Here is a 9,557-nt window from a genome sequence, read left to right on the forward strand (position 1 = left end):
CTGGATCCCATGAAACTCATTCTTTTTTTCTTTTCCTCTTCTTTAAAAAATGTTTTTAATTGAAGTACAGTCAGTTTGCAATGTTATGTCAGCTTCTGGTGTACACGTTTCAGTCATACATACACATACATATATTCCTTTTCATATTGTCATAATAGGTTACTACAAGATATTGAATATAGTTCCCTGTGGTATACCATAGAAACTTGTTGTTTATCTGTTTTATATACAGTAGTTAGTATCTGCAAATCTCAAACTCCCAATTTATCCTTTCCCACCCCCTTTTCTCCCTAGTAATCATGCTTGTTTTCTATGTCAGTGAGTCTGTTTCTGTTTTGTAAATAAGTTCATTTGTGTGTGTATGTGTGTGTGTGTGTGTTTAGATTCCACATATGCGATATCATATACCTCACTCTTGATCTTTCTCTAAACCTTATCTTGTTTATAAGTTTCCATCCATAAACCTACAGGTCCTTTCCTGGCACCCCATCCATTTTCCACCTGCCCTTTAGCACTTCCTATCCATTTCCATGGCACACTTCTAATATGCCTCTTGTGTATAATCTGTCTACCAAGTCTTCCACCACACTAACACCCAGCTTGTCCTACCAAGGAACACCTCTTGCTGTGACATTTTCCCCCTAAAATGATGTGAGATCTCCTTTTTGTCCACAGGATAATCTCCAAAGTCTAGCTCCTGTCAAGTTTTCACCCCTCAACTTCTGCTCTCTTCCCTCACAACTTGTGGCCAGCTAGACTATTTCAAATTCTCTAAGCACATTCATACCATTAGGATTTGAAGATACTGCCCATTCTGTCCATCGCTTTTGCCTCCTTTCTGTGTAATGCACTGTTTCATCCTTCTAGACCCAGCTCAAATGTGTTGTGATCTGTGAGTTCCACTTTGCTTCTTCCCAAGAAGACTTGATCCCTCCCTCTGCTTTGCCCCGAGAGAACTTCCATGGCCTTTGCCCTCATTTCTACTTTGCCACTGAACAAATAAGCCATAATCATTCCTCCCTGTTACGCAGTGCTTAAGGTGGGAGCACTGCTTCACTTATCTTTGTATTACTGAAACTTATCAGAGTGGCAAATGGAAATGTCTCCCCAAATACTTGTAAAATGAATGAGAGATGACTGGCTTGACAGATCGCCCTCTAGCTGGTGTCTGAAGAGCCTTTCTCCTATGGATCAATAGGTATGTTCATATGTAATAGGAACTGTGGTCAGAGTCCTGGGAAGAAGTGACATGAGACAGCTAGGGTGCTACTTTGCTATAGGACAGGGTAAGCATCCTTCTATGGCCATTTTCAGACCTGACATTCTAGCACTTAAGAAGCCTAATGCCAAATCAAAACATTAAAAGTTGAAATTTAGGAATGCTGGAGTACTAAAAGAAGTCTCTCTACATTTTTATATAGCAGGGGTCCCAGTCTGAGCCAGAGCAGAAGCTAAAGGAAGTGTCTCCATCAGAGGACCAAAGCAGGGAGAAGTGGGAGACAAAGGGCTCCTGGTACGCAGGCGGTCAGCCCGGGACAGAAGATTGTAGTGAGTCTGGTGCCCTGAAGACTAATGACACTAGGAGCTCTGGAGGCAGAACCTTCGGCAGGGACATGAGTAAATTTACAGCAAGCACTAACAAAAGTGGCAGTGGGCAGCGGGCTGGAGAAGGACAAAACAGGAAAAGCATGAAAGGGCTGTTCACGAGCCCTCTGAGAGATATTTTGGAGGATCCTGGGACGACTTCATGAGATTCTGAAGGCATTCAGATATTGGCAGATGAAGATAAGAGACCATACAATAAAGTCAGGGCCATTAATGTCACTGTATACTTGAAGGCTTTATAGATTACCTCACAGTGCTACTGAGGGTAAAATGTATTTTGCTGTAATTCCAAGGCTGCCATAGTTCAGGATTATATTGGGAGCTCCCTCCATATGTGTTAAATGCAGGACTGAAATAAAGACATCAATCAGGTTGTAATAAGATTTCTTGTCACATAACAAGATCTCTTTTAAAGACTACATGGAAGAAAAAGGCTGGTCTTACTATCTGACCATGCTTTTGAAAATAACTAAAGAACATTCCAAGGTTTAGATTCCTAGCAATTGAGCACAGATAATGAGGATGTGAGAGCACACATTAAGATAATAGGCACGTATGAAGAGCTAATATAGCTTTTTTGTTCCATACTGAGTTTGAATTATAATTTATTCTTTAAATAGTATATTATTTACCTAGAGATGCTTTTAAGATATGGAACCAGCTAAAGGGAAATATTTAGACACAGAAACATGTTTATTCAGACTTGATTTCAGAGTTATCTCTTAAAATAATGAGAAACTAGAAAAGTAAATTATTTCCCTAATACAGAACAACAAAGACACTATCACTAGTTAGAGCATAAGATATTATGTAATAAAGAATTTGGCTGGCCTCTGTCCCTGGCTGCTGGGAAGTAGCTTCTAAATCTTGGGAATTTTTGGAGTGATGGGAGTGTCTCTTATTGATGGTGGCTCCTGACAGTTTATGTTAATAAGGTGACTTCTGGTGGGGACCCTACGTGGTTTATACTGATGAGATGACTCAGGATGTGGACTGGCCACACCTGAAAGACTAACCATGCAACTAGAAAGTTGGGGCTCTGAGCCAATGTGATGCCAGCATGACCTCTGGCAAGGGAAGGGGGTCAGGAGCCTGAGTTCAACTGCATGGCCAATGACTCAATCATGCCTATGCAGAAACACTAATAAAAACTCTGAATGCTGAAGCTTGGTTGCGCTCCCCCGAATAGCACTATTCTGCACATTGTCACGTATCTGTGTGCCAGGAGGGTAACACATTCTAACCCCATGGAGAGAGGACAAGGGAAGCTCTGCATCTGGGACCCTTCCAGACGTTGCCCTGTGTGTCCCTCCTTTTGGCCAGTCCAGATCGGTATCCTTTACAACAAAACCGTAATTGTAAGGATAGCACTTTCCTGGGTTCTGTAAGTCATTCTAGGGAATTATCAAACCTGACAGGTAACGGGTAGCCAGCTGGTCAGCAGTGAGGGTGGCCTGGTTGCGGGAAGTGAGAGCAGACTTACGGAGGACTGTGCCCTTAGCCTGTGAGGCCTGGCCTAGTTCTAATTAGCGTCACAAGTCGCTGCAGTCATCAATCTTTTGCGTAGTCTAGTCTCATATATCACACCCTTACTAACATATTTTGTGCTAGGTTCACAGCATGATAACATCTGTAGTTAAAGTTCATGACTAGAAGTGCGCATCACCATAAAAGTAGCTCCAGTTGATTCAGCCATTCCTAATGTCATGTGCTTTAAACAGACTGTGGCAAGTGTTGGGCTATTTAAGAAACCTTCAATCCTCATGGTATTTTAGCTCCTCTCATGTGGCATTCCCTTCACTCCTTCAGAATTCTATTTCCCTTGATGTTTTCCCCTCTGCACCACTGGTGTAACTAAATGAATTTCTATGTGTTTTTTATCCATGACTAGCACTTCATTCTTATCACAGGATCACAATGGAAATTCTTTGAGAGCCTTAAAAGTACTAAGCTCTGTCATCAAAGAGTCTAAGCAAAACTCCTGCTGGGCTCCTGGCACATTTATCTAATCCACCCAGAGAGGTTCTTTGATGGCTTAATGTCTTTCATCAACATGTGAAACTTTATTTTCTCTAGCATTTGAATCAGTAGATCTAACATGACCAATTTCCTTGTTATGACAAAAATATATCCTTTATAGTATTTTAATTTAGGTTACAATTGCCAGACACTCTGTTTTATAACTACTAATGTGTCATCCTTCACTTCTTCAACTGCCAACCACATTCTTTCTAACAAAGGATCACAACCCTCTTTAAAGAAAGCACCTAGGGATTATGCTCAGGGGAAAAAGGCTCAAAAATGTTTTATTTTTTCTTTCAGTCAAAGAGTATTTCATGCTCAGTAAAAATAGGGTTAAAAACAGCTTGAGGTAGAACTGGTGTTGTCTTTCAGTTGCCGCCGTCCAACTTCACGCTCTGTAACAGGATGTGCACAACAGAGTGCACACCCTTTCATTGCTTGCACATGCTGCCAGTAGGCATGAGTGAGCACCACTGAGAACCTCACGGTCTCCAGAAATGCACACTATACATCGCATTGCAGAGTGAGCGATAGAAATTCCCTTTAAAGTACCTAAGGTTTTGTCCAACTGAATTGGTTCCACTTCCTATGGCTATGAACAAAGTGAGCACATCCAGTCTCACACACTTCAGATTTGATTAAATGTCTTTTTAATCCTTAAAAAACTCCTTAAGCTATGTCCACCACATCAAATTGTTTTAGTAGTTATTAATAGTTAATGTATTTCTTTTGCCTTCTCTACAATTGTGGCATTGGAGTTCAATGGGGGCAATTCAGCCCACAATTTTTGCTGTCATTCATTTTCTACCTGTTAAAAGGAGCTGTGGCTTAGCCAGCACCGTGAAAGTACAGAGACAATAAACCGTTCCGCTGTCTCTCCCTGCCGACCCCGCGTCACAGCCTGACAGCAGATGTGCTTGGTACTCAGCGCTGTGTATGTTCAAACTGCCTGAAAAAAAGCCATATGATTTTTGTGGAAATGCCTGCTGTTAAAGGAGGAAATCATATACCCTTTTAAGTATTTGAATATAAAGGAAAAGAGATGTCAAATCAACGTAGTAGGTTGAGTAATGATTTACAGATACCATAAAGCATAATTCTTCATTACTTTTAGAGCAGGAAAGGACCTCTCCCACTTGAGAAGCTTATTAGCAAACCCAAGGATCTTCTCTGCAGAAATGCAGAGCTGATACATGTGCATGTCCATAGACATTTTTGCACTTAGTTTTAGGAGTTTTTTGGTCCTCCAGAAGCTTATATATGAATCAAATTAGCAACTAGGATATATATTTGCATGCTATATGTAACATTTTTATATCATATTATATGTAAGTTATAAAACAAGGGCAGTTAACTAGGACTCATGTATAGGTTCTGTGTGTGTGTGTGTGTGTGTGTGTACATACACATGCATATTTTTTTTTTACACAAGTTGGTAAGTTTCAAGTGAGAAGGTGGGGCTGGGTCAAAAGACAGTAAGTAACTGGGCTTCGGGCTTTCCTCTAGTTACTAAAGTCTATCTGTGGAACTCTAGAGTTTAAAGGAATTTAATTGAAAAAAATCATTGTATTAACTCTATTAAAGAAATCATATATCAATCAGAAAGGGAGTTGGCCAGCTATGGAGGTGTGACAAGATTTGCAGAGACAGTCTTTTTTTGGGGGGGTTCTATTTCACCCCCACTCCATGCCCCCCCCCGCAACTAGGAGTCTGATTATACAGCGGAGAAGGGAACTATGACAAGCAGCAGGGGCACCAAAAGAATGCAGAAAAGAGGAGCGCCTCCTAACTCCACAGGAGGGAGAGTGACACGTGGAAATGACACTTAGCTCAGCTGGGAGAAGGTTTTCCTCTTATGTATCTTCCTTTGCTTCTTAAACATACATAACTTGTTACCTGTACATTTAATTGTCTTTCCTGACAGCTCTGCTACAGTCCTACTGGGACACACTATCTTAACCTGTTTTACAAAATAAAATAAAAACAGGATGATGATAGTTGTAGGATTATGTAAGTAGGTAAATGCTAAGCAAGTTTCTGTTCCTCAGACCATTTTAAATATGGAGATACAAGACACAAACTCTTGAGAAAAACATTTTTTTAATGTTAAAAATCTTTAAAAGGCACACGTGGGACTTCTGTAATATTTTTTTGCTACTTCCTGTGAATCTATACGTATTTCAAAATAAGAAGCTAAAAATGAAAGAAAAAAATTCCAACATGTATCTTCCATAACACATTTGGAAAATACAGAATGGTACTTTTAAAAAAGCCATATACATATAAAAAATACAAGTTTACCTATAAACTGGAACACAATTGTGAAGTGGATATTGTCTTAAGTACCTTAAAAAGTGAAAATTTAAACACTGTTTTCTAAAAAAACAAGAAAATTAACAGAAAAATCATTTAAAAGAAAAAAATTCCCTTTAACAGTCTAAAATGTGTATCTTTGGAAGACAAAACATTTTATTATTACTTATTATTTTTAATTTAATGAAGGTAATTTAATTAATAAAACTAGGATATCAATGAAAAGTCTTCAAAGATCAAATGATTAGGAACTATTTAAAAGGCTAATCTATTATATGCTATGCACAATTTAAATGACTAATAAAAGCTTACTAAGGCTTACTCTAACATATAACCTACAATCTTCTGATGAAATTATTACTCAAAGTAAAACTGTTTCCTTAAGCACACCACTTGACCAATGAACCATGTGGTTAAGCATTGGCAAAACATCATAACATGACAAAGGATACATAAATATAGGTAGTGAAATTATTCACCGTTGGGTGTGCAGACTAACTGAACTCACAAGCACTTCTTTCCACCAGGATATACATGTCAAGCGTACAATGAATTTAAGGATTCATTATATTTTGACTAAGATTTCTCTATCAATGTCTACAATGTGTATTTAAAGAATTTAATAAAAGTTAAATGTTGAAGAGGTAGGAAATACACTACTAAATATCACTTACAGAAATGACTTTACATATATACGGTAGTTCAGCAGGAAAATGACAAATTTTATCTAAACTTTTGAATAATACCACTTTACATTTAACAAACTGTCACACTTGACCCTCACAACAACCCCACAGACAGTAGAAGTTACTACTCCAGTTTAATACTTAAGAATGAGGCTCAGAGGTTAAGGAACTTGACTGAGGTCATTTGGACGAGCCCTAGGACCCAGTTCCTCTACCTCTTGGCCACTATTTTTTCCATCACCCAGGCTACCTCATATTTACCACTTATTAAAATGCAAACCACCATATAGTTTCCTTCCTTCCACGTTGGTGGAGGTGAGGAGGGTACCAAAGCTCTAGCAAGCCAATCCTTTTCTATGCCATTTGAAATTTTAGTACTTAAGGGGATATTAGTCATTCATCTTAATAGTGACAAGAAAGATGTGACAGGTCATCTTAGTTGAGAATTATGCTTATCAGTAATTATGTATGTAATCCTAAGAAGTAATTAATTATTTTCTTAATCCTAATAAAAATATCCTTTTAGAAAATCCCCTACAAACAATATCCAAAGTAGAATGGGCTTTTTCATTGAAAAACATCTGAAACCAAATTTTAGTCCTATTACTCAATAGCTGTTCAATTGTGGATACATTTAACTTACTTGAGCCTCACTGTCTTTGTCTATAAAGTAAAGATGCCACCATTGGCCTCTGTGAGTTGTTGGGCAGGTTCAATGAGATTATACTTGTAAAGCATTTAGTTCTTAGAAAGGGCCAGTTCACAGAACAGACCGATTCTGTTAGAGAAACAAACATGCAGACAGTTAGTGCTCATAGGTTGTCATTTACCTGAGCTTTCCTAATTTAACTTCTTATGTGACCTTATTTCTTTTCTTTCTCAAATATCTGAGGCAGGACACAATGTATCACTCTTGCAACCAGGGTACCAATTAAAGTGAGCGCTGGATTTCAGTCCTCTTCTAATCCCTTTAAGGAATATTATAATCAATTATCAGACTGTCTTAGAATTGGCTATATTCAAACCAAAGTTTATACTATTTTTGCTCCTACACTTTAAAGTCTGCCATCATTCACTAGTTTGAAATAAAACTAATAACAGTAAGCCAGTTTTACAAACCATGATACACTGAATTCATGTTGGGTGAAAAGGGTAGGAAGTTTCAAGGGGTGAGGGAAAGGACCTAATACTGAGAAATTATGTATTCAGCAGGCCATCCATCATGCACTAAATTGACTTTCTCTCTTTTAATCTTCCCAGGCATCATTCTAACCAAGATTCGCACTGTTCTACAGATTATGCAAGGGAAGCTCAAACTCTGGCTCGCTCCCCCTTGCTCAAGGCACTCTCACCTACAGAAGGCTCTTGCTCAGCTCCAGGCCTTTCCTCCTCCTGTAATCACTGCCCCAATGCTCTCCTGACTGCTGCAAGGCCGTCTCCTTCTCCAGTCTCACCTCACATAGTGCCTGCCCTCATCATCTCTGAAGAAGGGCACACCAATCACTCCACCCTCACTCCCTTCACAGAACATAAGTGGTCAGTACCCACCTCCTTCCTATGTTGAAGGGCAGGGATGCTCTGCCTTACCACTCCTGTATCCTGAGTGCTCAGCACAGAAAGTGATGCTGGCTTAACGAGTGGACAAACACACCTGCCTACAGATATTTAGTAAGTTAAAAGGCAGAGCCTGGAAACCAATTCAGGTGAATCTGACTGCAAACTCCTGCACGGCCCTACCAGAACTTTTTTTCACTGGTGGGAGGGGAGGTGCTTTGGGCTTGGCAATCAATCATTTTTAAATTTTAAAGAAATTATGGAACTACCTACACATATATTTAATACTACAAAATAATTAACCAGAGTTTCAAGAGATCTTACTTCGCCTTTTAGAACCACAACTCAATTTGGGAAAACAAAAACCAACCAACCAAAAAAAAAAAAAAAAAATCCCAGTGCATGATGGATGATGCTCCTGAACAATCAAAAAAACCTCCAAACTATCGAGTAATTGGATTGGCACCTGCACCTATGGTTATTTAAGGCGAAAAGAAAATGTAAGTTAAACACATAAATGCATTTTACTTAGGCTTATTTGTAATAGTCTGTTCTTTTGTAAGATGTTTTCAATTCCCACATACATCATACAGAAAACCTTAGAAGTAGCCATGGGATTTTCATTCTGATCATGGTAATCATGTTCTTTCTTAAAGAAAAATGACCAAAATACACTGTCTGTTGTGTTTCACTATTAAACCATGACCTTGCTGACAGAAATCACCTCAGGTAGGATGCCCAGTGCGGTCAGAGCCCAGCACTAACCACAGGCCCTTTGCTCCCTTGCCCAGAGGGTTTAATACTTACTGACGAGTCCTCCATCCTCGGAGAGTCCTGTCCCTCTCACTCGTAGCTAAGTCAGTCCCAACATGAGGGAAAATAGGCAGGCAGCAGCTAACAGAAACATCCACAAGTAGCTGGCACCATTTAAATTGCTGGAGAAGTTCCTCCTCAGGCTCGGAACGCTTCGGTTTGTTACGGGTGTTTTTCACATAGGTATGATTGGAGTGATTGGTCCTCAGTGAACTGGAGGCGGCCACCGGCGCACTGGGAGGGAAGCTGTTAGAAAAAATCCTGGGGGTTCCACGCTGAAGGCCCCACCGCCGATATGATGATTGGTTTTAAGAAGGGAGCCTGTGGACGAATCCAAGGTTGAGTCCATGTCGGCGAGCGGTGGCGGCGGCAGGAGAGGGGCCAGGTTCTCAGCGTTAACACGGCGTCTAGGCGCGGGGCTGGAGTCCAGCTGATCACACCCTCCTCCCTGCGCCGCCGCCGCCGCCGCCACCGCCTCGAGGTCTCGGCTTCTGTCCACACCCTCGGCTCCTGTCTGCACTCCCGGCGTCTGTCTACATGCCCGGCTCCGGTCTGCACTGCCGG

At 40.3% G+C, this 9,557-nt stretch overlaps 1 pseudogene; it reads right to left on the reverse strand.

Moving 5' to 3' along the window:
- LOC141577535 (inner nuclear membrane protein Man1-like) overlaps positions 1-9,557 on the reverse strand; it is a 45,122-nt pseudogene that overhangs the window by 26,998 nt on the left and 8,567 nt on the right.

Source organism: Camelus bactrianus, chromosome 4, assembly GCF_048773025.1.
Source record: "Camelus bactrianus isolate YW-2024 breed Bactrian camel chromosome 4, ASM4877302v1, whole genome shotgun sequence".
Taxonomy (NCBI): Eukaryota; Metazoa; Chordata; class Mammalia; order Artiodactyla; family Camelidae; genus Camelus; species Camelus bactrianus.